Here is a 25,420-nt window from a genome sequence, read left to right as displayed (position 1 = left end):
TGCCACTGCGAGGACGATCAGCTGTCCGTCCTGTCTCCCTGTAGCGCTGTCTCACAGTACGGACATCGCAATTTATTGGCCACATCTGCAGTCCTCATGCCTCCTTGCAGCATGCCTAAGGCACGTTCACACAGATGAGCAGGGACCCTGGGCAGCTTTCTTTTGGTGTTTTTCAGTCAGTAGAAAGGCCTCTTTAGTGTCCTAAGTTTTCATAACTGTGACCTTAATTGCCTACCGTCTGAAAGTAGTTAATGTCTTAACGACTGTTCCACAGGTGCATGTTCATTAATTGTTTATGGTTCATTGAAGTATGGGAAACAGTGTTAAACCCTTTACAATGAAAATCTGTGAAGTTATTTGGATTTTTACAAATTATCTTTGAATGACAGGGTCCTGAAAAAGGGACGTTTCTTTATATGACAAAATCAAGAGCCCTACTCAAAATGAACAGGACATGGAGAAATAAACAGACGTGGACCATCTCTTTAGATTTATACACTAAGTCGGTTCTCAGTTTATTTTTGCAAGTGGGACAGTATGAATGAAGTCAAAAGCAATTTGTCTGAGATTGAGCAATTTGCCAAAACCTAGACTATAATATGTGGACACCTGCTCGACGAATATCCCATTCCAAAAGCATGTGCATTAATATGGAGTTGGTCACCTCTTTGCTGCTATAACAGCCTCCACTCTTCTGGGAAGGCTTTCCCCAAGACGTTGGAACATTGATGCAGGAACATTGTTGCAGGGACTTGCTTCCATTCAGCCACAAACAAGAGCGTTATTGAGGTCGGGCACTGATGTTGGGGGATTAGGCCTGGCTCGTAGTCAGCGTTCCAATTCATCCCAAAGGTGTTCGATGGGGTTGAGGTCAGGGCTCTGTGCCAAATCCACTCATTTGAAGGGGCGTCCACATACTTTTGCATATATAGTGTGTATCCCAAACCATTTCATGTCAAAGTACGTCTGGGATAAAGAAGTTGAATGAAACAAGTACGAGCAGCATACCCGCTCTGTACTGATTCGAGGACAAGCCCTGTCACATACATTGGCACATAACTGTTGTATAGCATATGGATTGCTGGGATTATTCTACAAAGTCCGTGTACAATTATTTAAGTAAATAACCAGAGAAATATATTGTGCGGTATATGGGAATCCAGCTTTATATGTTTGGTGTCCCTCTCAGATGTTGTCACAATGTAAAACACCCAATGGTTTTACTGTTGAAATATAAACCGAAAGCACAATAAGAATAATACAATTAATCATGTGGAAACCCTGTAAAACAGAGGAGCCGTGCTTCTTGCCTTGAGGAAACTATGTGGGCCAATTTGACGTTGTATGGGACAGAACCGACACCACAAAACAAATACTTTCAGACATTTGTCTATATAAATGGTATTTTTATACTCGGAACAGGACATACAGCTACTGAAAAGTACTTTGAAAAACAATAAAATGAATGATTTTGTATTGGAGAAAAACAATAGAAATTGTGTTAATAGCCTAGACACCCTAGAACCTGAAAGTGTCTAGAATGTTGAATCTTGTTGTTCTTCGGCCTCTGCAAGGAAATCTGTAAATCTTCACAGAAAAATAACAATATTTTCATGAAAAAACAACAGCAAAAACTGGCTGAATCAATGTTGTTTCCAGGTCATTCCAACAACAAAAAATTCCACGTGGAATACTGATTGGTTTTTAAAAAGTCATCAACCTAAGGGAATTTAGTCTTTTTTTCACCCAACTTTTAACCTTAATCCAATGTGGAGGTGACAAGGTGAATTATTTAGTTGATTTCATGTTGAATTCACGTTAGTTGACAAATCCAACCAAATGTAAATCAAAACTAGATGTTGAACTGAAATCTCCTCCCAGTGCGAGGTCTGTTATTGTGAAGGTCACCCAAGTACTGTACTCGTCTGAAGTAGTCGATCTTAGGTCATTGTTTTCTCTGATCCCACATAGGTGCTGGCTGAGGTGTATGCAATATTCATGGTTTCCACCCCCAGTTTCCACAGTGACTGGACTGCCATTCTTCCTGTCTCTTATTTGACCTCTACTGCATGCTTCACTTCCTGGAACCCAGGATGTAATTCCATGGGTCCACTGATCTGCAGACAGACACACCACCAACAGCCCACCTTACCAGCCAATTGCTTGGATGTATTTGCGGACTTTATATTTCAATTAGAAAGACACTTATTTGACCTTCAACTGTCCGTGTTATTGTTACAGTAGTTGTATTGTCTCCTTTGTGCAACAACTCTTAAGAATATTGTTGCCACCTTACCAGCAGAGAGAAATAAATCTCACCCACTCTTTTACAGTACTAACCACCATGCAGTATGAAAATAGACTGCAATAGGACCTTACATTTCCTGTCTGGGACGGAGCTCAGGGTGGATCCCGAAAAATCTTGTTGAGACATTCTTGTTCTAATTGAAGTTGATGAATACGTTTGTAAAATTTGATTTGGGTGATGAATAAGTTTGTTCTCATGTCCACAATGGTTATACACAAGTGAGAAAAACACGTGTAATATGTTTAGTTTGGGCTGTTTCTCAGGCTATGGATTAGGTCTATTGTTTACTTTAGTCTGGGTATATAATTCATATTATTCTAGCTCATTCAGGGTGAGGCCCAGTTGTATAGCTATTCATTTGGACACAGTTCTACTACAGTTGGCTATGCACTAGCACGGCAACTCTACACTTTCCTCAAACCACATGGGCACTGTGAGATTACATTCATATGGCCACGAAACACGTGGAAATGGGAACATAGCGTTACATGCTAAGATTCGTCGCTACATAGCATGGTGTATAAGGTGCTACGAGAAAGAAACGTTGTCACAACTCATTCAAAAGAAGTTGATGGGTGAAAAGAACATGACTAAATCAGAATTGTGACATCTTGCTAAGCACAGCAGTTATTAGTCCTGTATGGCTCAGTTGGTAGAGCATGGTGCTTGCAACAACAGGATTGTGAGTTTGATTTCTGGGGCCACTGTACGTAAAATGCATGCACACATGACTGTAAGTCACTTTAGATAAAAGCGTCTGCTCAATGGCATATATTATTATATTTGACAAGATAAAACATGTATACTATAGTAATAACACCTACACGCTGCTACCGTGTATTTTTTCACTTCTCGGGCGGTTTAGAGACACGTTTCATGGTCTTACAGTACACGATGACAGTTTGAGTGCAGTATGGTTTGTTAAGACTGACGGGTGAAGGATTAGATCAAACCAGGCTCAAGTCCAACTGATAATCCAGCTCATGTGGAGCTGAAAGCACTCCAATTTTAAGTCAACACTGTCATTAAAACAAACTCATTTATTTTGCCACTAACATAATAAGAAATGTGTGGGTGCAGGAAAAACAAGCGCAATTATCTAAGGTCATGCCTCACTTATAACACTGGGAGAGATTGTGATGAGTCAGCTGTAAGTGTCGACAACACAGGCCATATACCTGCTGCCTTCATGATCTCAATGTCACCTGGTTTCAGGTTAGAGACTGACTTGTTACCCAAACATGTTAATGCTATACAAATGCATGTATGGCATACGGTATGTCATTATGGGTTTTAGGAACCACTCTACTATGTACTCAGTGTTTTCTTGTAGAGAGAATACAGTGGTTGGGTATTGGGTTAATGGGTGTGATACTATGTTGGGGTATTCCAATAATATTTAACAAGCTCCCTGGTAAAACAAGTTGTAAAGTTTGCTCCGACATTGTTCACTTGGACAAAAAAACTATGTAGAGGGAAAGAGTGGTAAAATTGTAGTAAAATGTGCCTGTTATGTAATCTTGTTTTTACACATTGTTTGTGGAGGTTCTGTGTACTCTAACAAACGTATTTGATCACGCAATAAAAAAAACGATCATATTTTTGTGATGAAAAAACATTCGGGAAGACACTACTGTCATGTCTCCACATTCAAGTAAGGCGTAATTGTAGAAGACATCCATCGGGTATTTCTGCCTCCCAGGAGGGCCAGGTGCCAGGCAGACACTAGTGGTAAGATGCTTTGTGGCCTTAGTGGACCCGTGCTGTGGAGAGGAGAGAAAGCGCCATCATGTGAATATCATCATTCAGTTACCTCACTTGTCTTTGCCAATTGCCAGAGAGTTTTTTGCTTCAGCAAGATTCCAACTGTAAAGAGACCGATGTTTGTCTAAGCAGCATCACAGTGATTCTGCAACAGTAAGGTCGGTTTGTTTGTTTGGGTAAATGTTGCCTAGTTCTGTACACCAAATCCCTCATGACCAATACATCCCTCACATGTACCATTATGACTGAGACACATAGTCAGACTCTCAGCCACAAGACTGTCTGCAGACAGACAGACAGACAGACAGACAAGATGTTGGTCACCACTGCTGCTGGGGAACTCCACCTCTGTGGGGTTATATTATTTTGGTTTACTGTAAGGGACTGGGGCTGCTGGGAGGAAACCTTACCAGGAAAAAGGTCATTCAAAGTCTTTACTGTCATGCACTTTAATTATTGATCATTACTTTTAGAACAACAATACAATTATTTTAACAACTTGTTGTCCAGATAGCTTTTCAGATGTCTTATACGCTTCCAATAAATGTTTGGTTCTCAGAATAAGATGGCGCCGACAGAGATGGTCGACATCATACGTGCTCGAACCCGACTTTGCTATTTTGTGACTTTTTTTTGTGTTTGTCCTTACTTATTTTTGTACAGAAAGCTCCCACCGTTGTCACCTATGACCCGCCAAGTCCTTATGAATCGACAGCTACTAACCTCGACTTCAACCTTGATTTCTGCTCCTACTTCATCTGCGACTCAGCTGTTCCCTTGTTAAACACGTGACCCTAATCCATTGTTCGGGCTCCGCAAGCAAAGACGCAGGAGGAGGGCTGGACTCGTTGTCAGGGAAAATCATTCGGCACTCCCCTCCGTTCTATTGGAAAATGTCCAGTCACTTGAGAACAAGATGGATGAACTCTGTTCGTGAATTTTCTACCAACGAAACGTGAAAAACTTTAATATTCTACGCTTTTCAGAAACTTGGCTGACGGGCAATATGGACATAATACTCAAGGTTTTCGTCATGCTTTGTTGCAACCAGACAGGTAAAACCAAAGGAGGGGTGTGCCTCTTTGTAAACAACAATTGGTGAGCTGTTTCAATTGTGAAGGAAGTCTCAAGCTTTTGCTCACCTCAACCAGAACACCTCATGATAAATTGCAGACCTTTTTATTTACTAAGAGCGTTTTCATCTGTACTCATCAATGCTGTCTACGTTCCACCACAAAATGAGAATGGCACTAAGCATGCACTCAACAAGGTATACAGAGCCATAAACAAACAAGAAAACGCTCCCCCAGAGGAAGCTTTTCCAGTTGCCTGAGAATTTAACATAGGGAGACTGAAATGCTTTTTACCAACACATCTCCACAAGCGGTGTTAACCCTCTGGACCACTTGCACTCCACTCGCAGAAATTCATACAAGGCCCTCCCTCACGTTTCGGCGAATCAGACCATGGCTCCATCCCCCTGCTTTCTGTTTACAAGAAAGAGCTCAACCAGGGTGTGCTCGATACGGAAGTTGTCCGACGAAGCGGACGCAAGCACAGACTGGAATATGTTCAGGGATTCATCCGATAACATTGAAGAGATTACCACATCACTCATGGGTTTCATCAATATTGCATCGACGACATCATCCCGACATTGACCGTACGCACGTACCATGACCTAAAGCAATGGATTACAGGCAGTATCCACACCGGGCTAAGAGCTATAGCTACCGCTGTCAAGGAATGGGACACTGAAATAGGCGTAGTCTAAAACCCGCTACGACTTCCGACGAGCCATCAAACATGGAAAAGGTCAATATAGGACTAAGATAGAATCTTACTACACAGGCTTGGACACTCATCGGATGTGGCAGGATTTTCAGATTATAAATTGAAACCCAGCCGTGGGTTGCCCTGTGACATAAACCTCCCAGACGAGCTGAATGCCTAATATGCTCGCTTCGAGGCAAACAACAGTGAGCCAGGCATGAGAGCCCCTGCTGTCCTAGACTAAAGTATGATCTCGCACTTCGTGACAGATATGAGTAAGATTTTAAAACAGGCTAACATTGGCATGGCCGCTGGGCCAGACAGAATACATTTTAAAATGTTTACATTTCAGTCATTTAGCAGACACACTTATCCAGACTTGCAATTAGTGCTTTCTTCTTAAGATATCTAGGTGAGACAACAACACATCACAATCATATCAAGTACATTTTCCCTCAACAAAGTATGTATCAGCACAGTCAGAGCTATACCAGGGTGCATTCTCAGAGCATGCACAGACCAGCTGGCATGCGTCTTCACAGACATTTTCAGCATCTCCTTGTCCCAGTCTGTAATCCCAACATGCTTCAAGTAGACCACCATTGTCCCTGTTCCTAAGAACTCCAAGGTCACAAGGTCACATCTGTAACAATGAAATGTTTTGAAAGGCTGGCCATGGCACACATCAAACACCATCATCACAGACACCATGTACCCACTCCAATTCGCATATTGCCCCAACAGAGCCACAGATGATGCAATCTCTATTGCACTCTGCACTGCTCTATCCCACCTGGAGAAGAGGAATACCTACTGTATGTGAGAATGCTGTTCATTGACTATAGCTCAGCATTCAACACCATTGTCCCCTCAAAGCTCATCACCAAGCTCGGGACCCTGGAACTGCCCTGTGACTGAACACCTCCCCCTCCAACTGGAGCCTACAGGGAGGAGGTCCGAGACCTCGCAGTATGGTGACAGAACAACAATCTCTACCTCAACGTCAGCTGATCATGGTCTACAGGAAAAGGAGGGGCTAGCACGCCCCCATCCATAGACAGGCTGTAGTGAAGTGGGAATAGAACTTCAAGTTCCTCGGTGTCCATAACACTAAGGACTTAACATGGCCCTCTCACAGCAGCAGAGTTGTAAAGAAGGCATGGCAGCGCCTCTTCCCCCTTAGGAGGTTAAAAAGATTTGGTACTGCCCATCAGATCCTCGAAAAGTTATACAGCTGCACCATTGAAAGCTATTTGCATCACCGCTTGGTATGGCAACTACACCGCCCTTGTTCGCAAGGCGCTACAGGCGGTGCAAGAGGAATGCCTGGAAAATTCTCAAAGACCCTAGCCACCCAAACCATAGACTGTTCACTCTGCTACCGCACGTCAAGCATTAACGGAATGCCAAGTCTGGGACCAAAAGGCACCTGAACAGCTTCTGCCCCCAAGCCATAGGAGTGAATAGTTAATCAAATGGCTAACCAGACTATGACATTTACCATTTATTGCACTGACTCTTTGGACTCTACCAACACACACACACTCACACACACTCTCCACATACAGTGCATTCGGAAAGTATTCAAACCCCTTGACTTTTTACACATTTTGTTACATTACAGCCTTATTCTCAAATTGATTAAATTGTTTTTGTTCCTCATCAATCTACACACAATACCCCATAAAGACAAAGCAAAAACAGTTTTACATTTTTGCTAATTTATTAGAAATAAAAGCCTGAAACATGACATTTACATAAGTATTCAGACCCTTTACTCAGTACTTGTTGAAGCACCTTTGCAATGATTACAGCCTTGAATCTTTTTGGGTATGTATTTGGGGATTTTCACCCATTCTTCTCTGCAGATCCTCTCAAGCTCTGTCAGATTGGATGGGGAGTGTCGCTGCACAGCTATTTTCAGGTCTCTCCAGAGGTGTTTGATCTGGTTCAAGTCTGGGCCCTGGCTGGGCCACTCAAGGACATTCAGAGACTTGTCCCGAAGCCGCTGTGTGCTTAGGGTCGTTGTCCTGTTGGAAGGTGAACCTTTGCCCCAGTCTGAGGCCCTGAATGCTCTGGAGCAGGTTTTCATCAAGGCTCTCTCTGTACTTTGCTCTGTTCATCTTTGCCTCGATCTTGACCAGTCTCCCAGTCCTTGCCGCTGAAATACATCCCCACAGCATAATGCTGCCACCACCATGCTTCACTGTAGGGATGGTGTCAGGTTTCCACCAGACGTGACGCTTGGCATTCAGGCCAGAGAGTTGAATCTTGGTTTCATCAGACCAGAGAATCTTGTTTCTCATGGTCAGAGAGGCTTTAGGTGCCTTTTGGCAAACTCCAAGTGGGCTGTCATGTGCCTTTTACCGAGGAGTGGCTTCCTTCTGGCCTGGTTGTCCTTCTGGAAGGTTCTCCCATCTGCACAGAGGAACTCTGGAGCTCTGTCAGAGTTAACATTGGGTTCTTGGTCATCTCCCTGACCAAGGCCCTTCTCCCCCGATTGCTCAGTTTGGCCGGGTGGCCAGTTACAGGAGTCTTGGTGGTCCCAAACTTCATCTATTTAACAACAATAGAGGCCACTGTGTCCTTGGAGACCTACTGTGCTGTTTTGGTACCCTTCCCCAGATCTATGCCTCGACACAATCCTGTCTCAGAGCTCTACGGACAATTCCTTCAACCTCATGGCCTGGTTTTTGCTCTGACATGCACTGTCAACTGTGGGACCTTATATAGACAGGTGTGTGCCTTTCTTAATCTCCAATCACGTTGTAGAAACATCTCAAGGATGATCAATGGAAACAGAATGCACCTGAGTTCAATTTCGAGTCTCATAGCAAAGGGTCTGTATACTTATGTAAATAGGCTATTTATGTTTTTTATTCTTAATAAATGTGCAAACATTTCAAAAAAACTGTTTTTACTTTGTCATTATGGGGTATTGTGTTTAGATTGCTGAGAAAAAATATATATATTTATTCCATTTTAGAATAAGGCTCTAACGTAACAAAATGTGTAAAAAGTCAAGTGGTCTGAATACCTCCACTACCTCGTACCCCTGCACATTGACTCGTTACTGGTACTCCTTGTATAGAGCCGTGTTATTGTCATTTATTGTGTTTCTATTTTCTATTTTTATTAACATGTTTTCATAGTTTTTAACTCTGCATTGTTGGGAAAGGGCTCGTAAAGTAAGCATTTCACAATGAAGTCTACACCTGTTGTATTTGGCGCACGTAACAAATCCAATTTGAATAAAGTTACGTTCACTGCTGTGACATGAACAGTTGCACATTTCTAAGCAGTAGCTAATACATTTATCCATACAACATGTTCTACTATTTTACTCCAACTAATTCATACGTTTTTAATGAACACGGTTTATGTGACCATGCAATAAAAAGCATTCCATTAAGCAGTAAATGTGGATTTTCATTAGGGGAAAACTGATCAGAATAGGAGATCCTGGCTAGCTCTGTGACCACCAGATAGGCCTGCATCCTGAGAAACACTGGCCAGTAATAGACATTACTAGCAGGTCTGGATTATACAACTCTCCGCCAGTGGAACAACTGACGAACCGAAGCAGGAAGTCTTCAGTATATGATTGAAAATTAAGATGTTTTTTATTGTTATTTGAAATATTGCATATGTATATATATATATATATATATATATATATATATATATATATATATATATATATATATATTACAGATGACTACCACAGCATGATTAATAACTGCATCTCAAAATATGTTTGGGGTCTTTCGTGTAAATGTGTAACAGTGTCGCTTTCGTCCCTCTCCAACCAGGACATCTGTCATTTATGAAGCATCGTTAACTGTCAATCCACGAAAGACGTGGCCCTTGGGAAGCAAGGGAAACAACTACTTCAGTGTCTCAGAGTAGGTGACGGACCCGACTGAACACCGCTAGTGCAAAGCCATTTCACATCGTTCTACAAGTGCATGTAAAAATGGGAAGATATCCAGTGAAACTTGGCAGCTGTTGTGTTATTTTGACAGCAGTGTGTCACATCATGTCAGTAGATAGGGGTTCTGGTGTACATGCATACACAAATTAAGCCTAAATGTTTTAAATCAGAGCAACGTTAATGTATCATCAACAGCGTCTAATCTGTCTGCAAGGGTTTGCATTGTCGGCAGGCTCAGACATGTGCCATTGACAGTGTGAGTTATTGACTGACTGACTGACTGAGTGGGCCGCTTGCTTCATTTAGTCACTTTGAAATGTCACAATGCGGTCTCACAGGGTCATTAGTCAGCTGTCTCTTTACATGTGACTAATTAACACAGTCTTAAACATGGAAAACAGACCCAGCAGACTCCGTGCTGTTGTGTATAGAGCTGTACACTACACTACGACAAGTCGTGACTGACTGGAGCATCTCTTTATTAATGACAGTTAGAAATAGCAACACTGTGTCATAGCGGGACAACTCTCGACTCCTGTGGCAGAATTCAACTGTCTTCTTGACACCGCTGCAGTGGCCGCACGGTATGTGTCTGTATGGAAAAACCCTCCCTTATAAAACATTTTTTTATTTTTTTTAAATATGTGTGTTTCTGTCTGTCAAAGGGCCTCTTGGTCTCAGACTGTCTAAAAACAAATTAGCCTATATATAAAAGTGGGCTCGCAGCAGTTTAGTTGGAAATCTAGTATTTTTTCAAGGAATTGAGGAAGGAGATGTAAACAGGATTAAATTGACTCCCACACAGGCAGCATGGGGTTTTATGAGAGTAAACAGGGACAGGGACAGGCCTGGGTCCAGAGTAGGGCGTCTAGCTGTTGTGTGTCCATGCATGAGCTGCAGCCTAAACAGACCGTAAGGAGACACTCAGGGGCCACTTCCACTGACCAACACAGACCTAGGCCTACACACAAGGAACACAGAGTGCTCAAAACAGGATGCTGAAGTAAAGGGCAATCTTGGTATCGGAGTGGATGCATCAAATGCCATCTCTGAACACTGATGCACTCGAGTGGCCTTTATGGGTGGTTGTCAAATCAAATCAAATGTGATTGGTCACGTGTCGAATAATTCAGGTGTAGACCTTACAGTGAAATGCTTACTTACAGGCTCTAACCAATAGTGCGAAAAAAAAGTGTGTGTGTGTGTGTGTGTAGGTAAGTAAATAAATAAATAAAACAACAGTAAAAAGACATTTGAAAATAAGAGTAGCAAGGCTATATACAGACACCGGTTAGTCAGGCTTATTGGGGTAATATGTACATGTAGGTATGGTTAAAGTGACTGTGCATATATGATGAACAGAGAGTAGCAGTAGCGTAAAAAGAGGGGTTGGCAGGTGGAGGGACACAATGCAGATAGCCCGGTTAGTCAATGTGCGGGAGCACTGGTTGGTCGGGCCAATTGAGGTAGTATGTACATGAATGTATAGTTAAAGTGACTATGCATATATGATAAACAGAGAGTAGCAGCAGTGTAAAAGAGGGGTTGGGGGGGGCACACAATGCAAATAGTCCGGGTAACCATTTGTTCACCTGTTCAGGAGTCTTATGGTTTGGGGGTAAAAACTGTTGAGAAGCCTTTTTGTCCTAGACTTGGCACTCCGGTACCGCTTGCCATGCGGTAGTAGAGAGAACAGTATTTGACTGGTGTGGCTGGGGTCTTTGACAATTTTTAGGGCCTTCCTCTGACACCGCCTGGTGTAGAGGTCCTGGATGGCAGGCAGCTTTGCCCCAGTGATGTACAGGGCCGTACGCACTACCTTCTGAAGTGTCTTGCTGTCAGAGGCTGAGCAATTGCCGTACCAGGCAGTGATGCAACCGGTCAGGATGCTCTCGATATTGCAGCTGTAGAACCTTTTAAGGATCTCAGGACCCATGCCAAATCTTTTTAGTTTCCTGAGGGGGAATAGGCTTTGTCGTGTCTTTTTCATGACTGTCTTGGTGTATTTAGACCATTCTAGTTGGTTGTTGATGTGGACACCAAGGAATTTGAAGCTCTCAACCTGCTCCACTACAGCCCCGTCAATGACAATGGGGGTGTGCTCGGTGCTCCTTTTCCTGTAGTCCACAATCATCTCCTTAGTCTTGGTTATGTTGAGGGATAGGTTGTTATTCTGGCACCACACTGCCAGGTCTCTGACCTCCTCCCTATAGGCTGTCTCATCGTTGTCGGTGATCAGGCCTACCACTGTTGTGTCGTCTGCAAACTTAATGATGGTGTTGGAGACGTGCCTGGTCATGCAGTCGTGGGTGAACAGGAAGTACAGGAGGAGACTGAGCACACACCCCTGGGGAGCTCCAGTGTTGAGGATCAGCGTGGCAGATGCGTTGCTACCTACCCTCACCACCTGGGGGTGGCCCATCAGGAAGTCCAGGATCCAGTTGCAGAGGGAGGTGTTTAGTCTCAGGTTCCTTGGCTTAGTGATGAGCTTTGAGGGTACTATGGTGTTGAATGCTGAGCTGTAGTCAATGAACAGTATTCTCACATAGGTGTTCCTTTTGTCCAGGTGGGAATGGGCAGTGTGGAGTGCAATAGAGATTTCATCATCTGTGGATCTGTTTGGGCGGTATGCAAATTGGAGTGGGTCTAGGGTTTCTGGGATAATGGTGTTGATGTGAGCCATGACCAGCCTTTCAAAACACTTCATGGCTACAGACGTAAGTGCTAAGGGTCAGAAGTCATTTAGGCAGGCTACCTTAGTGTCCTTGGGCACAGGGACTATGGCTGTCTGCTTGAAACATGTTGGTATTACAGACTGAGTCAGGGACAGGTTGAAAATATCAGTGAAGACACTTGTCAGTTGGTCAGCGCATGCTCGGAGTACACGTCCTAGTAATCCGTCTGGCCCTGCGGCCTTGTGAATAGTGACCTGTTTAAAGGTATTAATCACATTGGAGACGGAGAGTGTGGTCACACAGTTGTCTGGAACAGCTGATGCTCTCATGTATGCTTCAGTGTTACTTGACCCGAAGCGAGCATAGAAGTAATTTAGCTCGTCTGGTAGGCTCGTGTCACTGTGCTTCCCTTTGTAGTCTGTAATAGTTTGCAAGCCCTGCCACATCCGACGAGTGTTGGAGCCAGTGTAGTACGATTCAATCTTAGTTCTGTATTGACGTTTTGCCTGTTTGATGGCTCGTCAGAGGGCATAAGGGCATTTCTTATAAGCTTCCGAATCCCGCTCCTTGAAAGCGGCAGCTCTATCCTTTAGCTCAGTGCGGAAGTTGCCTGTAATCCATGGCTTCTGGTTGGGGTATGTACGTACGGTCACTGTGGAGTGGACGTCATCGATGCACTTATTGATGAAGCCAGTGACTGATGTGGTGTACTCCTCAATGCTATCTGAAGAATCCTGGAACCTGGAGAGCTTTGTACGCATCTATGTGTGTGGAGTACAGGTGGTCTAGAGTTTTTTCCCTCTGGTTGCACATTTAACATGCTGGTAAAAATGTGGTAAAACGGATTTGAGTTTCCCTGTATTAACCCTTGTGTTGTCAAAAATGACCCGCCACACTATGTTTAACAGCAGAGAAAACCCCCTAAATTATATTTTTTCAACCTGAAATTTCATGACTTTTCCTAGAGTGACCCCAACATTAGAAAAAGTGAAACATTGCCTTTGTTCATATTTCTATGAAAGCTGTACACCACCAGGGTACAAAGATCCAACAGTTATAAAATCATTTACACACCACAAAAACGCACACACACACACACACACACACACACACACACACACACACACACACACACACACACACACACACACACACACACACACACACACACACACACACACACACACACACACACACACACACACACACACACAAACACACTCAGGTTATGTGTGCTACTGATTGAACTCAGACAAAACTAAAACTTTCTTGTGCATATGCAGCATCTCCCCTCCACGACCCCACACATGACTCAAGTTCACAGACAAAATAAAAACAATTTCAGCCAAAATAAACAACATTTCAGACAAAAATCAACATTTCTTGAAAGCATTGTTTACTAATGGGGAATGCAGTTAGAGGCTATAAAGGTGCTGCAGATGACAGTCCCCTCAGTTCTCTCTTTGCTGAAGCCATGAGTGCGCGTTTCAGTGCCCAATGGGTCGTAGATCCGATTTTTTCAGATGTCAAGGAGGAGCAAGAGAACAATGATTCAGAAGAGGAGGATGTATCTGAAGAAGAAGATGGGGAAGAATACAACCCAGAGCACGATGCATCATCTTCAGATGAAGAAGAAATCCCCAAAGCTGAAAGAGAGACATTTTTATCAAAGAACAGCTAAATAACATGGTCCTTGTCACCATATGACAGCCAGGGCAGGATGGCAGCACAACATGTCATAAGGATGACCCCAGGGCCACAAGACATGCAGTCAACATGTCATAAGGATGACCCCAGGGCCCACAAGACATGCAGTTGCCCAGGACATCGCCTCAACATTCTACATGTTCATCACACCAGCCATCGAAAAAATCATCCTGGAGATGACAAATTTGGAGGGTTTCCGTAAATATGGAGACAACTAGAAAAGGATGTATGAGATTGACCTGCGTGCCTACATAGGGCTGCTAATCTTAGCGGGTGTGTATTGGTCCCGAGGTGAGGTTACATGTGGTCTCTGGGATGCAGAGAGTGGAAAGGCAAGTTTCCATGCCATGATGCCACTGAAAGTCTTTCACACTTTCTCAAGAATTCTACGATTTGATAACCCTGAGTCAAGACCTGCAAGACGTGTGAGAGACAAACTGGCGGCCATAAGAGAGGTGTGGGAGAAGTGGGTGGAGCATCTACCATACCTCTACAACCCTGGGCCTGAGGCAACAGTGGATGAGCAACTGGTTCACACCTGCAATGTCAGTGATTTTCACTGTTCATTGTATTATGTATTGCTGTAATATCATTGATTTATGTGATTGTTTTCAGTGACACTGATACTAATTACTGGTAGTAATCTCTTGTCAAAAGGTCGCTATCCTTTCCTGGCAGTATATGCCCAGCAAGCCAGCAAAGTATGGCATCAAGATATGGATGGCCTGTGACTCACAATCCAGCTATAATTGAAAGATGCAAGTCTACACAGGGAAGCCGACCAGTGGAGGCCCGGAGATGAACCAGGGGATGAGGGTTGTGCTTAATGTGACAGATGGACTAAGGGGGCACAATGTCACGTGTGACAATTTCTTCACCTCTTATGAACTCAGCCAGCAGCTCCTGAAGGGGAAGATCACCATGGTTGGCACAGTTAGAAAGAACAAGCCTGATGAGCTCCCTCCTGCACTCCTCACAACAAGGGGGAGAGAGGCCTTCTCATAAAAGTTTGCCTTCACCCCCACCACCACTCTAGTTTCTTACCTCCCAAAGAGGAACAAGAATGTGGTCTTCCTGAGCACACTGCCCAAAACAGATGAGATCAGTGATCGTGAGAACAGGAAGCCAGCCATCATCCTGAACTACAACCACAACAAAGGAGGCGTGGACAACCTGGTCATCTTCCATAACATCATTGATGTGTCCTCATACAATGCCTTCATGATATGGAACAAGATCAACCCTACCTGGATGCCTGATAAGTGGAACAAGAGGAGGGTGTTCCTGAAGCAGCTGGGAAAGGCACTTGTAACCCCACACATTCAAAGAAGGGAGCGCCTCCCCCGCACAGCAGCCTCTGCAGCGCTTGTGAAAGCTGTTCGGGGGGCTGAATCTTGTCCTGATCCACCTGAGGCTGCAGCTGGGGCAGGCAAGAGGAGGAGATGCCAATTCTTTCCCCCAAAGAAGAACTGTAAAACAACTAATATGTGCTTAGAAATATATCTGCAAAGTCCATGCACACACACACGCACTTGCATACTGTCCTACATGTGCTAATTAGAGTTGATTGATTTATGTTCTTCACATTTTTGTTTTGTATCTATTATCTTATTTTATTCTTATTTATTGTTGTTGTTTATACACCTTGTGGGTGGGGGCAATGGTATTTTGTAGTTGAATTCCTCATTGTACAGTATATAAGAATATATCACTATGTTGCCAAAAAAAATACTGTTTACAAGACTGTTACTGTTTCCCTCTAATAGAAAGCATTCAAAAATACTTTCTCAGCTGTGCCACCAGAGACTCTGGGTTCGCGCCCAGGCTCTGTCGTAACCGGCCGCGACCGGGAGGTCCGTGGGGTGACGCACAATTGGCCTAGCGTTGTCCGGGTTAGGGAGGGTTTGGCCGGTAAGGGATATCCTTGTCTCATCGCACACCAGCGACTCCTGTGGCGGGCCGGGCGCAGTGCACGCTAACCAAGGTTGCCAGGTGCACAGTGTTTCCTCCGACACATTGGTGCGGCTGGCTTCCGGGTTGGATGCGCGCTGTGTTAAGAAGCAGTGCGGCTTGGTTGGGTTGTGTACCGGAGGACGCATGACTTTCAACATTCGTCTCTACCGAGCCCGTACTGGAATTGTAGCGATGAGACAAGATAGTAGCTACTAAACAATTGGATACCACGAAATTGGGGAGAAAAAGGGGTAATTTTTTTTATTTTTAAATGTAATAAAAAATACAAATACTTTCTGCACATTTGTGCTACTTTCTTAGGCTATACAAATGCTATCTCTTGCTAAAGAAATGTATGTGTACACCTATGCAGTACCTTTAGCAATAAACATCTACTATAGAAAAGAAAACAATTATGACAGGTGTGTTGTAATAAAAATGAGTGGTGTCCACTGATTAAATGCAGTCTTTCTGCATTTTGAAGAGGGAAAACCCAGATATTCACAAAGTGTGTGATGAATGACAGGTTATTTCTTCATGAAAAATAGATTTGGGGTTTAAAATTCAATTAAGCTGCTTTATTTTAGGAGTTTAGTGAAGGCGGGTCATTTTTTACCCCTACTACACAAGGGAGTCCACTGCCACTGGGAGTGACGCATCTGGATGAGCATTTTTCGGTTTGCTTACGGCCGTATACAGCTCATTGAGTGCGGTCACTCCTAGCATTGGTTTATGTTGTTATATAGACAGCTACAAAGAATACAGACGAAAACTCTCTTGATAAATTGTGTGGTCTACAGCTTATCATGAGATACTCTACCTCAGGCAGGCAAAACCTTGAGACTTCCTTAGATTTTGTGTACCAGCTGTTGTTTACAAAGGTAGGATATACATATTCGTAGTTCGTCTATTTTATTATTGATTCATTGTACGTTTGCTAATAGGACTGATGGAAAAGGTAGATTACCCTCTCGGCATCGGATCCTTACAAGGCACCCGGACCTTCGTTTCCCGATACCTCCGTCTCTTTCTCCTGCGAATGGCGGGGATGAGAGCCTTGTCGGGCGTCTGAAGTAAATCCTTCCCATCCGACTCGTTGAAGAAAAAGTATTCCTCCAGTACGGGGTGAGTAATCGCTGTCCTGATATCTAGAAGCTATTTTCGGTCATAAGACATGGTGGCAGAAACATTATGTACAAAATAAGTTACATATAAAGCAACAAAACATACGCAATAGCACAACTGGTTACGTGCTCATAAAATCCTTGGGGTCCTAGAGAGTGCCAAATAAATTGTAAACAGATATAATCTGGTTATCATCAGACTATTCAGATGTTTTGAGAGGAACCGAATGACCAAGCACACACCTGGATGTTAATGTATTGGTTATGTACATAGAAGTACCTCTATTTCTCAAAAAATCCATCACATATGTCTATGATAATATGATCATTCATAAACATGAGATGGAAACATTCATTCATAAACATTTTGTGGAAACAAAGCAATGTTAGCCTCGACCAGTGGCTGCAATGTATACATATAGGGCTCTAAATTGCGGCTTGGTGTGTGAGTAAAAACGGCTCACTGGCAGGAAGACCATGGCTGCCGCCTGACTAAAAGCGGCCTGGTGCTTTGGAGGGGCGCCTGTCTGCCGAGCGTACGTTGCTAACAGGCTTGGGATCTAGCGAGCAAAGTCGTTACTTTTGTATTGTTGTTTTGTGTCATCTGTTGTAAGGCTATATTTGTATCATCTGAGCTCATCTGTAGTAAGGCTATATTTGTATCATCTGAGTTCATCTGTAGTAAGGCTACATTTGTATCATCTGAGCTCATCTGTTGTAAGGCTATATTTGTATCATGTGAGCTCATCTGTTGTAAGGCTCCATTTGTATCATCTGAGCTCATCGGTTGTCAGGCTATATTTGTATCATCTGAGCTCATCTGTAGTAAGGCTATATTTGTATCATCTGAGCTCATCTGTTGTAAGGCTACATTTGTATCATCTGAGCTCATCTGTTGTAATGCTATATTTGTATCATCTGAGCTCATCTGTTGCAAGGCTATATTTGTATCACCTGAGCTCATCTGTTGTAAGGCTACATATGTATCATCTGAGCTCATCTGTTGCAAGGCTACATTTGTATCATCTGAGCTCATCTGTTGTAAGGCTACATATGTATAATCTGAGCTCATCTGTTGCAAAGCTATATTTGTATCATGTGAGCTTATCTGTTTGTTACGAATCCCTTTTGGCCCGACGGTCTAGGGGGGATGGTAATGAGACCCGTAACATAACTCATGCAAATTATTATTGTGACAAAGTAAAAGTGTGAACGAAATAACCACGACAACAGAAATCTACCGTCAAACTCTAGGTTTATTTATAAACACACGGTAATGGGGGGAGCAGGAAAAGGGGCTGAGCTGGACCCAAGGAAAGAAACAATAAGTATACAAAAACACACCCCTAAGCTAGACTAGCCTACTTTAACAACAGCTAACTAACTAACCAAAAATACAGTGGGTGGTCCGCCCAGTTCTAACTAGTGTATTTAACAAAGTTCACCTACGGGTAGTGTATGCCCATGGGCGACTTGTCTTGGTTTCCCCCTTTTCCCACCAGCAACAAACAAATACCATAACCAAAAATAATACTCACAGGTGATGACAAAGTGCTATGAAGTGCTTTAAACAAAAGAGAGGTTAAGACACAAAGCGAGAGTGAAACACAGAGACCTACAGACATGGCATTACAGAGAGAGAGAGAGAGAGAGAGAGAGAGATTGATTGATTGATTGATTGAGCTGAGCTGAGCTGAGCTGAGCTGAGCTTTAGAACAAACAAATGATGGGGTTTTTAAACCATGGGGAAGGAACTGTGATAGGTCAGGAAATAGGAGGAGGTGTGTATTCTGATTGATTGATTGGGGAGTGATGATTTTCACCTGTGAGGGGAGAAGGAGAGAAAAGAAACACACACACAGGATACACACAGACACAGGATAACTGTATCCGTAACACTGTTATAAGGCTCCATTTGAGCAGCGCACATCGCAAGCATAGTCCAAACATTGTATAATTTCACCTCACCTGTTAATATTTACCTGAGGAAATTCAGCAACTCTTGGAGCATCAGCTCTCTCATCATTGTGTTACAGATAAAGATATTAAAGGGATAGCTCACTCAAATTACAAAATGGTTTCTTTACCCTGGAAGCAGTCTATGGACAAAGTATGACAGCAATCAGTGCTTTGGTTTTATTTCCCTGGCACTGTTCCTAAATGCTAATGTTTTAGCATTTGTGAAACAAATCCCATTCAAGTCATGGTACCGATATTAGCAATGTTCGCGCATCATGTCCAAATAATTTGAAAATAACTAAAATTGATTGTGAAGCTCAACAAAGTCACTTATAGATGATTTGAACATGAAGCAGGAAAAATGCTAATATAGGTACCATGACTTGAATGGGATTTGTGCCACAAATGCCTCCAAAAGTAGGAATAATAAAGGCCTAATGTAGCCTGTAGCTAAATGAAATGTATTCAATCTCTTTTTCTAGTGCTAAATACTGTTTGGTGCTCCTAACTTTTAAAAGTTGGGAGCACCAGTGATACCAATGAAAAAAGTATATGTGTAGAGGCCTGGGTGAATCACCATAGTCTCCAGTGGTTGTAGGATTAGGGCCAGTGTGTGTGCACTGTGCAGTGGTGGAATCACAGTGGTCCGTGAAGCTCAGACGGAGTCTGGATGAATGGGTTGGGGATTGGGCTTCAGAGGGTTGTTCATCAGGGAATGCTGAGGGGAGGACGGCTCATAATAACGTCTGGAACGGAGCGAATGGAATGGCATCAAACACATGGAAACCATGTGTTCGATGTATTTGATACCATTCCACCTATTCCGCTCCAGCCATTAGCCATAAGCCCGTCCTCCCGCAATTAAGGTGACATCAAACCTCCTGTGATCTCCATTGGTAGCCAACTCCATAGAGACCTACTGTAGCTGACTCCGCTAAGGGCTTCACTCTGCTGCTGACTCTGAAAATGTTTACTGAGACAGAGGAGAAACTCTAATGTGTTCAAGGCCTGGGATGTAAGAAGATGAACTATAAAGCAATTTTGCTGTCTCAAAAAAGTATTTGAGGTTTTTGTGAAAGTAGTGCATACATTATGTTGTTTATGTGTTTGTGTGTGCATGCATGCATGTGTGTGTGTATTACATAAAAGGTCAACATCACTAGAGGCTGAAGTGTTTTTTTCTCCTAAGGACTCTGCTGATTAGAAAAAAAACATACACAGCTACTGTGCTGTACCTTTTGCATGTCCACAATAAGCTACCCCCACATTCTCTCAAAGCTCTTCCCTTAATACTGAACAGATGGGACACATTTGGGAGGGTTTGCATGTATCTTTAATAATCATTCCTCATGGCTGAAGAACATGTATATTTATGTGTGTGGTATGCCATGTGGCCACTGCTGTCTCTGGCCAACAACTGCCACAGGACTACTACTACTACTACATCCTTTTATAGAGAGAGACTCCATGGCTGGGATTGCTTTTAGTCTATTTAAATGTTTATATACCAAGATGTGTTTTGACAGGAAGACATAAAGAACAAGTCCAAATGAATGGGTGTCGTGTGAATTGATGTAAAATATATCACTAGCCACTTTAAACAATGCTACTTAATATAATGTTTACATACCCTACATTATTTATCTCATCTGCATACGTACATACTGTACTCTATATCATCTACTGCATCTTTATGTAATACATGTATCACTAGCCACTTTAAACTATGCCACTTTGTTTACATACTCATCTCATATGTATATACTGTACTCGATACCATCTACTGCATCTTGCCTATGCCGCTCTGTACCATCACTCATTCATATATCTTTATGTACATATTCTTTATCCCTTTACACTTGTGTGTATAAGGTAGTAGTTTTGGAATTGTTAGATAGATTACTTGTTGGTTATTACTGCATTGTCAGAACTAGAAGCACAAGCATTTCTCAACACTCGCATTAACATCTGCTTACCATGTGTATGTGACAAATAACATTTGATTTGATTTGATTTTGAAATCAAATCAAAAGGTTTTATAAGAATATTTTGAAGATAAATACACAATGCAGAGATATAGGACAAGAGGTCAATAATAATAGGTCATTAAACGATCAAGGGAAATAGTGTTTTTTTTCTGTAATAAGGGATTAATGCAGAGACATGGGAGGAATTTGCCTAAATATTGAGTCTGAAATAGTATACTTGTTATTTGGCCATTGGCCCAGTTTTATTGCAAGGAATTCTAATTGGTCAACCACAGGCTAGGGCTGGGTTATAAACTACATCCGGTCCATTTGTTCACAGGAGAGAATCACTGAGAGAGAATCACTGAGGACAGGGGAGCATGAACATCTACCATCTACTTCCAAGCATGATTCGTCTGCTTTGAATAAACCAATTTTCCTCCCCCTGATTTGCTTTGGGATCTGCGTTATTAAAGAATAACATCAACTACTAACAGTTTCTATCATTAGGTTGACATTGACAAGGCGGTTTGGTCTTAAGCATCTCAAACACAAATGAGAAGACAGGGACAAGCAAGTCTGTTGAAATGCAAACAAGGAAGTCAAGTAACCTATCTACAGGATGTGGCCGTCTAGCTAAGGCTACTGTTTTTACTTTGTTGCGTTCTCCTCTCCCTCAACCTGTGGTCTGGATCTATATTGTCACTGGAGGGTGATTGACCAATGTGGGAGTGGTGAGATGCATGACCTCGGTCCCTTCACCACAACCCTGATGAGACTGCAGATGAGACTGCATGTGAACCACTTATCAATTACACTGTAACTTGTATGTGGTGTCCCTGACCCTGAACTGCTGCTGGGCTGTCTGTGCTGACTGGCAAAAGCTTACTGTAACTGTAACACAATGATTCAAATCATTTGGTTACTTCAGAACGCCCACACTGTGGTCCCTGTTGTCCTCTCCCTTCCAGTGTTGCAATATGGGCAGCAGACCAGGGTCAAATACATAATGCTGAATAAAACCAATGGATCTGCCCGAAGAGCAAACTCCAAGCTAAATCAAGCACACATTGAATACAGTATTTGGCATACACTGACTATGTTCAGTATTTGTCCCCGGTTTGAGAGGCAGAAAGGAGGTCCAGGAAAGCAGTTCCATGTGGTTCTGGTGTGTGTGTCGTGTGTGTGTGTGTGTGTGTGTGTGTGTGTGTGTGTGTGTGTGTGTGTGTGTGTGTGTGTGTGTGTGTGTGTGTGTGTGTGTGTGTGTGTGTGTGTGTGTGTGTGTGTGTCCTAGCGCCGGTGCTATGTGCTTCTGCCGCCACAGGGGCAATTACAGGGGTGAGTCCCAGAGGGGGCAGAGCCTGAGAGCAGCCAAGCCCAGCACAGAGGCCCTCACCCTGGGAAGGAAGAACAAGGAAATGCCCTTATATGGGCAACCCGGGAGAACGCCCATAACAGTGACCTGTCCCAACCTAGGAATGGCAGAAAAATGTGGTGGGAAATGTTGATGCCTGTCAGTATTTTGCTTTTCGAAACATGTTGTTTTGAGTCTTGTCCTGGACAGCAATTCTGTCTATTTCAGGACTTCCTTTTTGACTTCCTTTTTGTTTTGCCCTTTACCGTGGACTGCAGTGAACAGTAGTGTATTTGTGTGATACTTCCCCATAAGCAGGTGCTTATCTTTATCTTTGCGTTCATCTTACCCACTGCCTAATGGCTTTTGATAGTAGGCCACTGTACATTATGGAGGTTAACTGAGTGAGTCCCTAAATAGCGACAGCTAAATGTCATGTTTGAATAGATCCCAGAAGTTGAAAATGCTTTCAGCCCTTGCCACGTACTCAGCTATATCTGTCTTTCTGTATACCCTACTGTGCCAGAGGACGTGACTCTCACCCAACTGTTTTCCTCCCCACCAAACTTGTTTTCAAATGGTCCCTTCAAACGTCCAAAAGTCAACTGCTAACCATAACATTTTGAAAGTTGAAATGCTAAAATGGTGGAGTTGGCAGAGATATTTCATTTGTATGTAAACAAGTGATTAGATTGGACTTGATTTCAGCTTTCTGACCTGTGTAGTCATATAGTACCTCATACAGAGTCTCTGGAGGTTTGATCTGTGAATATATCCATGGAAATGTTTACAGAGGGAATATTACATGTGACCATGACTACTGATATGATTTTGAATAAACCGTACCAATGTTAAAGCGGTAATGTTTAATTGATGTATATGTGCGTCTTTTATTCGTCTTATGGATTGAGTCTTCATTGCCTATTGTCACATGTACCTGACTGTTCTACAGGTAAATGATTTGATTCTAATAATATCGTGTCATCCTAAAGTCATGACCCAGAGCATTGCAAGACTTCGGAGAGCGAATATCCTAATAAATACAATATGCAATTCACAGATATGTTTTCTGGTGTGCTGTTCCAGCAATAAAAGTCAACTTAGCATGTTAAAGTTTAAGTATAGGAACCTCTGTCCTTTCTTTGCGATTTAAAGGGGTTTTAGATTTTATTTGATGCTATACTTGTTTCACAAAGTGACTACTTTCAATGGGCTCTGGTTTGTAACAGTGGTTTTTTTTCTTCATTTCCTGACAAGTTTTGCGGATCTCATAAAACATCTGTTTCAGAGTGTTGATTAAAGTTGAGAGTGGGAGGAAAGCTACAATATAGCTTCCTTCCCTATTCAATACGCTCCATCTTGTTTTCTTGTAGACTGTAGAGTGAGGGTCCTGGTGATCCTTTATCGCAGGCCAAAAACTAAATCAAATGCAGTTGCAAGCCCCTGGCCATACCCTCGTCAATGTATTTTTTTTGTTCTGAAGGTTATGTCCTACAATGTCCCCAAAGAACCATAACAATTATATTCATAATACAGTATCACCAAGCAAAAGGATGCTAGAACATTGGACGTGGTCTGTATCTATGTGGGGACGGGTCAGGGTCACAGTAGCTTCCTAACCTACAGTATACAGTACATGCATGCTGATTGCAAACTTAGACATGGATTTTTTTAGCAGTTACTGGTCTTGTACCACCAGATGTCAATGTTCTTCCCTGTTGCCTACAATGTGCACAGTAGACTGTTTACTAATAAGGCCGGGTGCCGTAGGGATGTAGGACCACCAGAGGACAGTGCTCACTCGTGTGTGCCTTGGGGTTGTTTAGGCCCACTAGAGAGCAGTGTTTGTCCATGTTGTGGGCTCAGTGTCCTATAACCTTCACCATTGCCCTTGTAGCCCTCTTATCTGCCTGACTGCCTCAGAGGTAATCATATTCCAGACTGATCTCATAGCCCCATCGGTGGCTAGGCATGATATGTGCCAGACCAGCGCACACCAACAGGACTCATAGATACTAATTGCTAAGCAGGTTATACATTGCTGTTGGAGAGAATAGACTCTTAAAAAAAAAATGACAGTCTGGTTATTTTGTTGTTTTGTATAATGCAAATTTCAGTGTGGCTTTTTCATGGTAGCTGCAGTTGCATTTCCCCACTCTTTGTTACTTTCACACCAAATGCTAACTGAGGACGGTGCTGTGTCAGCCATACAGTAGCTCTGAGAGACTGAGTAAAGTCTCGGCTCTGTGAGATGCGGGGGCTGATCGAAGTTACCACCATTCCATTTGTTCCGTTTAATTGTTTGCATCATTTCCAATCCCCATATTTTTTAAAGATATTTATCATTTCAACCCCTACACTGATTGCAGTAAACTAATAGACAGTACTTCTACTTACAGCTACGGTTCCTGTAGTTAAATAATTATACATATATCCCTAATTTTCTTTTTCTTTAAGTGCTGGATTCAGTTTTCCCACTGTTAGGGAAGCATCACATCCCCTCCCCATACCACACACCTTCTTCTTCCTTACCTCTATTAACGGAATGTAAATATAGCTCCGCTTTCTGTAAAGCTTGATAAGTTGACCATGTTTTAACTTCAGTCATTTCAATTAGAAATGCAGAAAAAAAAGTTGCAATGCAACGAGAAGAAAGAGGGTCAAAGAGCAATTTCCGCCGGTGCTATTCTTAGACAGATACGTGAGAAATGTTGGTCGTAAATGTGTTGAACATCTTTGAGACTGAACTACTGTAGAGCTGAAAAAGGACTAGCCAATCGTCTAGTGATTGTTGTTGAGGGAAGACAGCTACTGCAGTTGAAACAGAACACAGAGTCTACTGTTTAAGGCAGAAGTGGCTATCTATGCATTTCTAGACAATTGGAAGTACAGCAGACTGAAT

The 25,420-nt window shown here is 42.8% G+C and overlaps 1 pseudogene; it reads left to right on the top strand.

The window, feature by feature from the left end:
• Positions 1-14,235: 14,235 nt before the first annotated feature.
• On the top strand, positions 14,236-20,109 carry LOC127931610 (piggyBac transposable element-derived protein 4-like; annotated as a pseudogene).
• The last annotated feature ends 5,311 nt before the right edge of the window (positions 20,110-25,420 follow it).

The sequence above is a fragment of the Oncorhynchus keta genome, chromosome 9 (genome assembly GCF_023373465.1).
Source record: "Oncorhynchus keta strain PuntledgeMale-10-30-2019 chromosome 9, Oket_V2, whole genome shotgun sequence".
NCBI lineage: Eukaryota > Metazoa > Chordata > Actinopteri > Salmoniformes > Salmonidae > Oncorhynchus > Oncorhynchus keta.
This window is presented reverse-complemented; position numbering and strand designations above follow the sequence as displayed.